The following is an 8,186-nucleotide window of genomic DNA, read 5'->3' as shown; positions in this document are numbered from 1 at the left end:
GTTAGTAGTTACAAATTCAGTTTGCTCAATTATATCCCCGAGGAGAATTCATTTTTTATTGAAGTTTGGAAATAAGCACATTGCCATAAAAAATAAAGTTGCCCAGTGAAGGCACCTAAATTCTAGCCACCATACTGAGGAATTTTGTGAAAAGATTAATATCTGTCAGCTTCTGCAAATAACATGTGGCTGTAAACAACCAGGCATTTTCAATGCTGAGTTACTTTATGTTAGCCAAGAAAATGTGTGGTTTTTTTTAAAGTAAATCTAGGAAACTTCTTCAATTTATATCTCTATTTCTTTTTTCAGTCCTAAATCAGCACTTTTCACTTGATGATTTATCAGCTAATGAAAATTTGTAACCTTTAACTAATGAAATAATTTTCCTATAGACTTTAAGCATCTATTTTCTTTTCTCTTGTGAATTGTATTTTACAGAGAATCACTATAGTGTTAATAATGTGTTCATTTTTATTTAATGATTATTTGAAACATCTCTTAATTTGTCCATTGTCAGGTTACTTTTTAAGGAATAAATATTACATCTTATTTTTATTGACTAAGAACATATTAGTTGATTTCGGCAAGGTAATAAGCCTGTCACTTATGTAAGTTTGTTTCTCTGGGAGGAAAAGTAACCATGTTTCTTTATAAAAGTTTTCTTTAACACTTTCAATTTCGGAAACGATTGTTGTACCTTACCTTAAGGAAATGCATTGGAGGAAGTTTGAAAGTAAACTCGAAAAACTATGCCAGAAATTATTGGAAATGAGGAATAATTTGATTGGAATAAAAACATGGATTACTTACAAATACAGCAATACATAATGGTTTTTCTTGGGTGATGTAGTTTTTATAAGTCATGAATTCAATTGAGAAGATGCTAAGCAGTAAAGAAACTTTGAGCTAAATTGATGGTTCATTTGTCAGATAAAAACCAAGCCATGAGAGTGAGACAGAACAAAACTATAGCGAAGAAATCTTTGATTTTTCCTCTCTGCCCCTCCCCAACACAAATATGATCAACTAGTCCTACACCAAGCTACCCTAACAAGAGCTAAGGAATTCAGGTAAGAGATCAAAGTGCTCTTTTTGTTTGTTTATTTGTTTTTGAATAACAAAATGAAAATATATATTGAAGAAGGCAAGAAGGAAAGAGATACCAACATTATCTTTCCACTAACTCCAAGCATCTCAACATGAAGAGAGATACCTTCTACTTGGGGGAATAGAAAGAAAATTAATTCCAGGATTGAGACTTGAAACATAGTATCAGACTTGCCACAAAATCTACTGCTGGGGAGATCCCCACAGCCTGTTCTGTAAGGTTAATACTCACAGACTGAGCCACAGGAACTACTATAGGCAAGAATGGTAGCTGTGTCTGTCACCTGTCCTCTAATCTGGAATGACAACATGAGGAGCAAGGGTATCCTCATTGGAGGACAGAGCATAAAACCTAGCACAGGGCTTTCTCTGGGATTCCAGTGCCAGGCCTGCCACCATGGTACTCAGCATCAAGTAACAACTGAGGAACCCACATGCAGTCCAGGTCAAAGCTCACTGATAGTCTCTAAACCAGTTCTTGCATTAGGTAGAAACCTATGTGCCAGTGGAATGGACCACATTTCAACCTGCAGGGACTGCCAGCTGCAGCATGGGTGGGTGCTCAGTGTGGGCCTTGGTGCATGCCTTACGTAGATCACTTAGGCTGCATTACCCAAGTGTGATCCTGTTTAGTCTCAGCACAGGTGGTCACGGAACTGTCTCTACCTCTTGTCCACTGAACTCAGGTGCCACGAGCTATCACTAGGGCAGTGGTTGCAGGTGGTGATCTGGAACTGCCCTAGCACCAGCCATAAAAGAGAACAATATCCTACCATTTGCAGCAGCACTAATGAACTGGAGATATTTATGATAAACAAAGTAAGCCAGTCCCTAACAGACCATTACTTCATGATTTCACTAGTATATAGAATCTTAAAAAGTTAACCACACAGAAGTTGAAAGTAGAATGGCAATCATCAGAGCCAGGGAATGCAAGAGTGAGAAAAAGATGGAGATAGCTTGTGAGGGGTACTAGGTTAGGGTTAGGTAGGAACAAAATACTCTGGCGTGCTACTGAACAATATGGGGACTATAGCTAACAATGATAGGTTGTGTATTTTAAAAAGTGTCAAAAGGATTTTAAAAGGAATGGCTCTACTCACACTGTCACTCACACAGTCCATGGCAGAATTCAGTTTTATTTGGTTGTTGGAGAGAGGATTTCAATTCATCCCTGGCTACAGGGTAGATATCCTCAGCAGTTGTTTACCATGAGAAACTCTTCATAGGAAAAAATCACAACATGGTATCCAGTTTCCATTGCAGCAAACAAGGAAGTGAAAATACAGGGGTAAGGGAATCAGGGTGAAAGCCAGAGTTTGTTTATAACCAAATCTTGGAAGTGACATTCCATCCTTTTGCAATATTCTGCTCATTAGGAGAAACTCCCATCTGATTCACCCTCAAGGGTAGATTTTAAAAGGTCATTAATTAGGGAATTGCTAGGAGTTACATTAAAAGCTAATGTCCACAACCTTTTATTTTACAAAAGTGTCAGTATGTGATCTACTGGAAAGTTTTAAAAGTAAGAAAATATTGTGTGAAGAATATCGAGGTGTTAGAGATTACATTCTGTTTCCATGATAAAGTTAATGAGTTAGCCAGCCCGCCATAAGTTCATGGCTCTCTTAAGAAGACAACAGATTTCTGGGCACATAGACTAAAGTTCCACTTAAATGGTAGCAATATTTCTGGCTATTTCACAGGAGATAATGTGAAGAATGCCATGCTATACTTGCAAGTGCAGTGGATTGCATCATAGGAGAGGACCTCTGAATTTAAGCATCCACATTTTTTTATAATGGATTATAAGCCTACCTGACTTTTCCTCTAGAGGGAAACAATATCTTTATGCTCCAGTTTGTAAAGAAATTTATGTCGTGCACCAGAGGGAGAGTCTGTCTTTATCTTTCAAGGTTGTTCACTATACAAACATCCTTGAAAAGACATTTTAGAACAAAGGGCATTCAGTGTATCTCTCATCCAAAGACGTGAAGAAACATGAGCGTCCCATGGGCAATTATCAACATATTGGATCTTCATCCCAGTGAGTTTAAAAAGAATTGATATATAAAGTTTTTTCAAGCCATATTTTTTCACAAACATTGTGATCTAGAGTTTTTTAACCTCTTTCTGCATGGGGGTGGAGTCTTCCATGGGTTCTGAAGTCACCAAGAGTGGTTATTTTAATAGATAGTGTTAAAAAAGAAAGTTTTACTCAGGTGTATTTCATCCTTTTTAAAATATTTGATAATTTTAAATGAGAGAGAGCCTACTATAGTACTGAAATAACTAGGTTAGAACTTAAATTGACTGGGGAAAAGATAAGCTGTCCTTCTTAAGGTTAACCCCAGTCAAGTTTCCTTAGAATTTCAAGAGAGCCAAAGATTAGAATAGGCATATAGTAAGCTAGAAGATCTCTGGTCTCTATGTATACCTTGGAAAATCAATAAAATAACCTCTTCTTAATTTAAGAGCTCATTTTGTAAAAGATACATCTTTTGCAATGGTCAGTATACACCACTGTTAAGAATAAGAGGACAGTGGAAACTATGTTTATATATATATATATATATATATATATGTTGTGTAAGAGGAGAAAGAGAAGTAAACTATGTTCAAGAGAGAAGATATAGGTCTAAAGACACTTATGCATAAGTCAAAACTACAATAACAGGAAACCCTGTCAAATAGTTTAGAACTTCTAGTCACAAGATTGAAGAGGGCCAAGAATATGGTAGATATCTGACGAAGGAAACCTGGGTCTAAATTAAAGTTATACTCTGCAGACTCTATCTCCTTGAGATGTAGGTATATTGAAGGGAAAGTTTATGCAAGATGAACTAGTCAATACAATCACTGCTACTGATAGTCTAATTCGCTCCAGAGGAGATTGAAGTTCTTCCAAGGAGTTGTAAGTCCAAGAGAAGTCTTAGTGATCTCAAACGTGTTGATTTCCTCCTGCACACTGTCAAGACAGAATAGGTAACAGAGGGGAATGCTGAATCTTCGTGCGGTCTGCTTTCCACTCATTCATGCCATAGGGGATGGCATATATGAAGAAAAGCTGATAATCTTGAGTACAGTGTTCCATTTATGTTGGATTTGAATTAGCACAGGTGCCTAGGCAATTTTCCACTTGGAATGTTCTCCTTTGAGTAACTTGTATCATTTCCCAAGAGTGTTGAATATTGATTTAATCATGTTATGTGTGCAACTAGTAGTAGTAGTATAGTAGTAGAAAATTCCATGTAACATTTCCAGATGCTACAGATAAAAGAAAAATCTAACTTCCAAATGCCATCTCCATATCAATTTTTCCCAGACATACGTACTATGAGCTTTGTATTTGTCCACATTGCTACATACACATTTATGTGGTCATATATAAGGATATAGAAATAGAATCAGAAAATGCAAGGGGTCATAAAATTAGTTTGAGAACTAAATCATTTCAGATGCCTACTTGTTTTTGACCTGTGAGCTAAGGATCAGGTTACACAATTTTTTAATGGCTACATTTTAAACTCTATAGTAGACAATTAAGATAACAACACCAGTTGTTTTCATCTGGAAAGCGTTAAGTATTCACTTTAAGAAACAGTTTTCCAGTTATTGATAAAGAGTGTACTGTTCCCTAACATGTCTTCTTTTTACATTTTAAAATATTTGAGGTTTTGCTGTAAACCTAATTCTTCTTAGATGAAAGATAGCAATTTATACTATGAATTATTATTGTATGAACTTTCATTCACAAATAGAGTTGAGTGGACTGGGTTTATAGCTCAGTGGGAGAGTGTTTATCTAGAAATATATGAGGCTCTGGGTTCAATTCCCAGCACCACATGCAAAAAAAATAATGATCTGAAATGTGACTTTGATCATAACTGCCACTGGGAACACATGGACAAATATTTGCATGGGAATATTTCCCTGCAATTCTATAAACAGGACAGTGGTATTTCCCTATTAAAAAAATTTAACAAATGTCAAACACATTTGGCTTCTCATATGAAAATTTTTAAATTTCACTGAGAAATACGTGTAATGGAACAACAGTCTTACATCAGTAAACAGAATATAATTTTCCTATAGATAGTGCCCTAAAAGATGACAAAGTATAATCAGAAACATTATCAATAAGCAGAAACTATGCAAGGGGCAGCAAATTTATTAATTTTATGATTAAAGGTACCAAGATAATTCAGTCTAATATGTCTATCTGAAAAATAGGAACTGTCTTCATTATGAACATTGCAGGCTATACTTTCTTTAATATAATCTGTGTGATTCTTATTTAATATATAAAGTTGAACATTCATTATTTTTGATGAATATTGGAATACATATTCTGACTTACTTTTCTCTTAGAGATTGATGTTCAGTGACGCAAGCTTAAAAGGACATGGATTATAGAAGAATGAATAAAATTTAATTAATTCAAAAACTAGGCTTATTATGATATAATGAAGTTATATTACATGAACTCTTACAGACAGGTATTTTAGCCATAATATAACATAGTGACCGTATGGGGAGGGAATATACAGTGACTCTTCAAGATGAATATGCAAAAGAATAGATGTTTTTAAAATGTACTATGCTTTTGGAGCAACATAATTAAAATATATACATTTTTAACCTGCTCACAAATGTTTTTGATGGAATATTAAAGTATATATTTTAATAACATATACTACCCACTTTGAACTTATATACTGGTTGTCATAGAAAAGAAAAATTGAACACATCTATGTTCTAAATCAATGATTTTCAAATGTCAGTGTACCATAGGGTCATGGGAGGGCCTGTGAAAGCAGATTTTAAAGACTCACACTTAGGGCATGGTGTTTAATCTAGCTTTGCTAGGTTAAACTCCATTTACTGTAGATCCTTCTCTTATAAGTTTCTGGACAAGACTGCCTGCAAACCTCAGTTTCCTAGCAGCTGGCAGAAAGAAGGGTAGAAGCAGCCATTTTGTATCCTACACAAACAGCTTTTCACTATGACTCAATCAAGCACTAATCTAGGTGTCTCTGAGAATAAATTTGAAAGATGGAATTAAAGTCCTAACTACTGGACATTAAATTAGGGAAATAAATGAGGGTTGTCTCAAATAGCTCCTATTACAGCAATGCTTATTGGATACATCGTGACAGGGCCACTTGCAGGACCTCAGACCAGTAGGCCCAAGAGCAGGTAACAGTAGGCAGAAAGAGCCACAGGCACTTCACCCGGTGCCTGTGAGCTGCGGCACGAGCTGTGCCCAATGGGGCAGTGCTGTACAGGGTTTTGTAGGCTTAACACCTGCTTCAGAATGTCCAGAAGTTGACACGTGGAATCATAGTTACTCGTAAGCTTCAAGATTTATATTTGCTCTGTTGGCTTCTGTAGTTACTGGGGACCAGTTACCCCTTTCTTTTTGTCTCTGTTTTCATTTTTGGAATGGAAATATCTATCCTATGCCTGTCCTACCACGGTATTTTGGAAACACATACCTTGTTTGGTTTCAAGGTTTCATGGTAGGAGCGCAGTTTGCCTCAGAACGAATCAAGTGTTGGTTTCACTCATATCTGATGCTTATGATATTCATATGAGATGGTGCACTTAGTGTTTAAATTTGATGCTTGAATGAGTTAAGACTGTTCACGTACTGAGATAGAATGTGTATTTCGTGTCAGAGGTTTGAATTCTTGGGCGAAGGCCAGGGCTTACTGAAAGTGGTCTTCCCCACTTGGTCCCACAGAGAATTCATTCTGAAATCCTGACTGTGTGGTCCTAAAGAGGGTCTTTTGGGGAAGTCGTTTACTGCCCTTATCAAAGAGGTTTCACATAGAGTGTCCCCTTTTTCTCTTTGCTCATAATCAATGTGACGATGTAACCAGCAGACTATCACCAGACACACAACCTGCTGACCCCTTATTCTCAGACTCACACACTCCAGAACTGTGAGAAATCTATTAAGGCCCTGAAACAGAACTTAGAACCTCCCTCAAGAGAGAGAAAGAGGCAGAGATGAAGATAGAGATGGTGATGGAGGTGGAGTAGAGATAGAGACACTGAGAGAAAGAGAGAGACAGAGACAGAGAGAGAAGGGAGTGAGGGAGTAAGGTCATGAGGGAGAAAGGGAGGTGCGGAGCAGGAGAGGAGGAAGACTCTCATGGAGGACCACAGCTCAGCTCACGGCCATGCCTCTCCAGCAGCTTGTCATCTTCTCTGCCTTTTCCCTTCTAACTGCATACCCTACAAACAACTTGCTTAACTCCCCCACTAATTGTGTAAGCCAATTTCTTACAATAAATCCATCTCTATGTGCAAATACCAGATATGTAGCTATGTATATCTGCCAGATATGTAGGCAGATGTGTAAAACCCTCTTTCTCAGTTTGAACTCTGACTGATAAGGTGGCTTGGATTACAGACACAGAATTTACATCTCTAATTTACAGATGATGCTAATGTGGCTGGTGATCTGCAGTCACACTTTGAGAATCACTATACTAATGAATATAAAAGTATATACATTTTCTGAGAAAATGTTAAACACAAACAGAGATAAAGGGATCAACCTGGAATTTTCAGTAGAGCATAATCTGTGTTGTATACCTGCAAGTATTTATGCTGAGATTGGAAAATAGTAGCACAAACTCAGTATTTACCACATGCTAGATAACCTTACCAATACACATATATATCCTAACTCAGTATTTATATTATAGAATATAGGGAATGTAAACACTTTGACATGGTCATAGCGAAGAGCTTACATTAAATGAAATAGTGTGGTGAACACCTTATTAAACAAATTGTTTCATTATGAACTATTTGATAATATTGTCTGGCAAATACTTTACAACTCTGACTTCTATGATATAGAGAAAACAGCTGGCTTGACTAATACTTTCATTTCATTCTTCCTTCTATCACTCTCAGAATTAACTCATTTGATTATTTATTTCTGTAAACAATCTCAGTTTTGTAAACATGAATACACAGCTCCCATGGTGTCTTGGATAAGTGTTAACATTTTAATGTGTAAAAAACACAGATTGTAATTATTCCTATCATGGGACAGCTCA

The sequence above is a fragment of the Chinchilla lanigera genome, unplaced genomic scaffold (genome assembly GCF_000276665.1).
Source record: "Chinchilla lanigera isolate Chin_1 unplaced genomic scaffold, ChiLan1.0 scaffold00020, whole genome shotgun sequence".
In the NCBI taxonomy this organism is placed as follows: domain Eukaryota; kingdom Metazoa; phylum Chordata; class Mammalia; order Rodentia; family Chinchillidae; genus Chinchilla; species Chinchilla lanigera.
Note: the sequence above shows the minus strand (reverse complement) of the source record.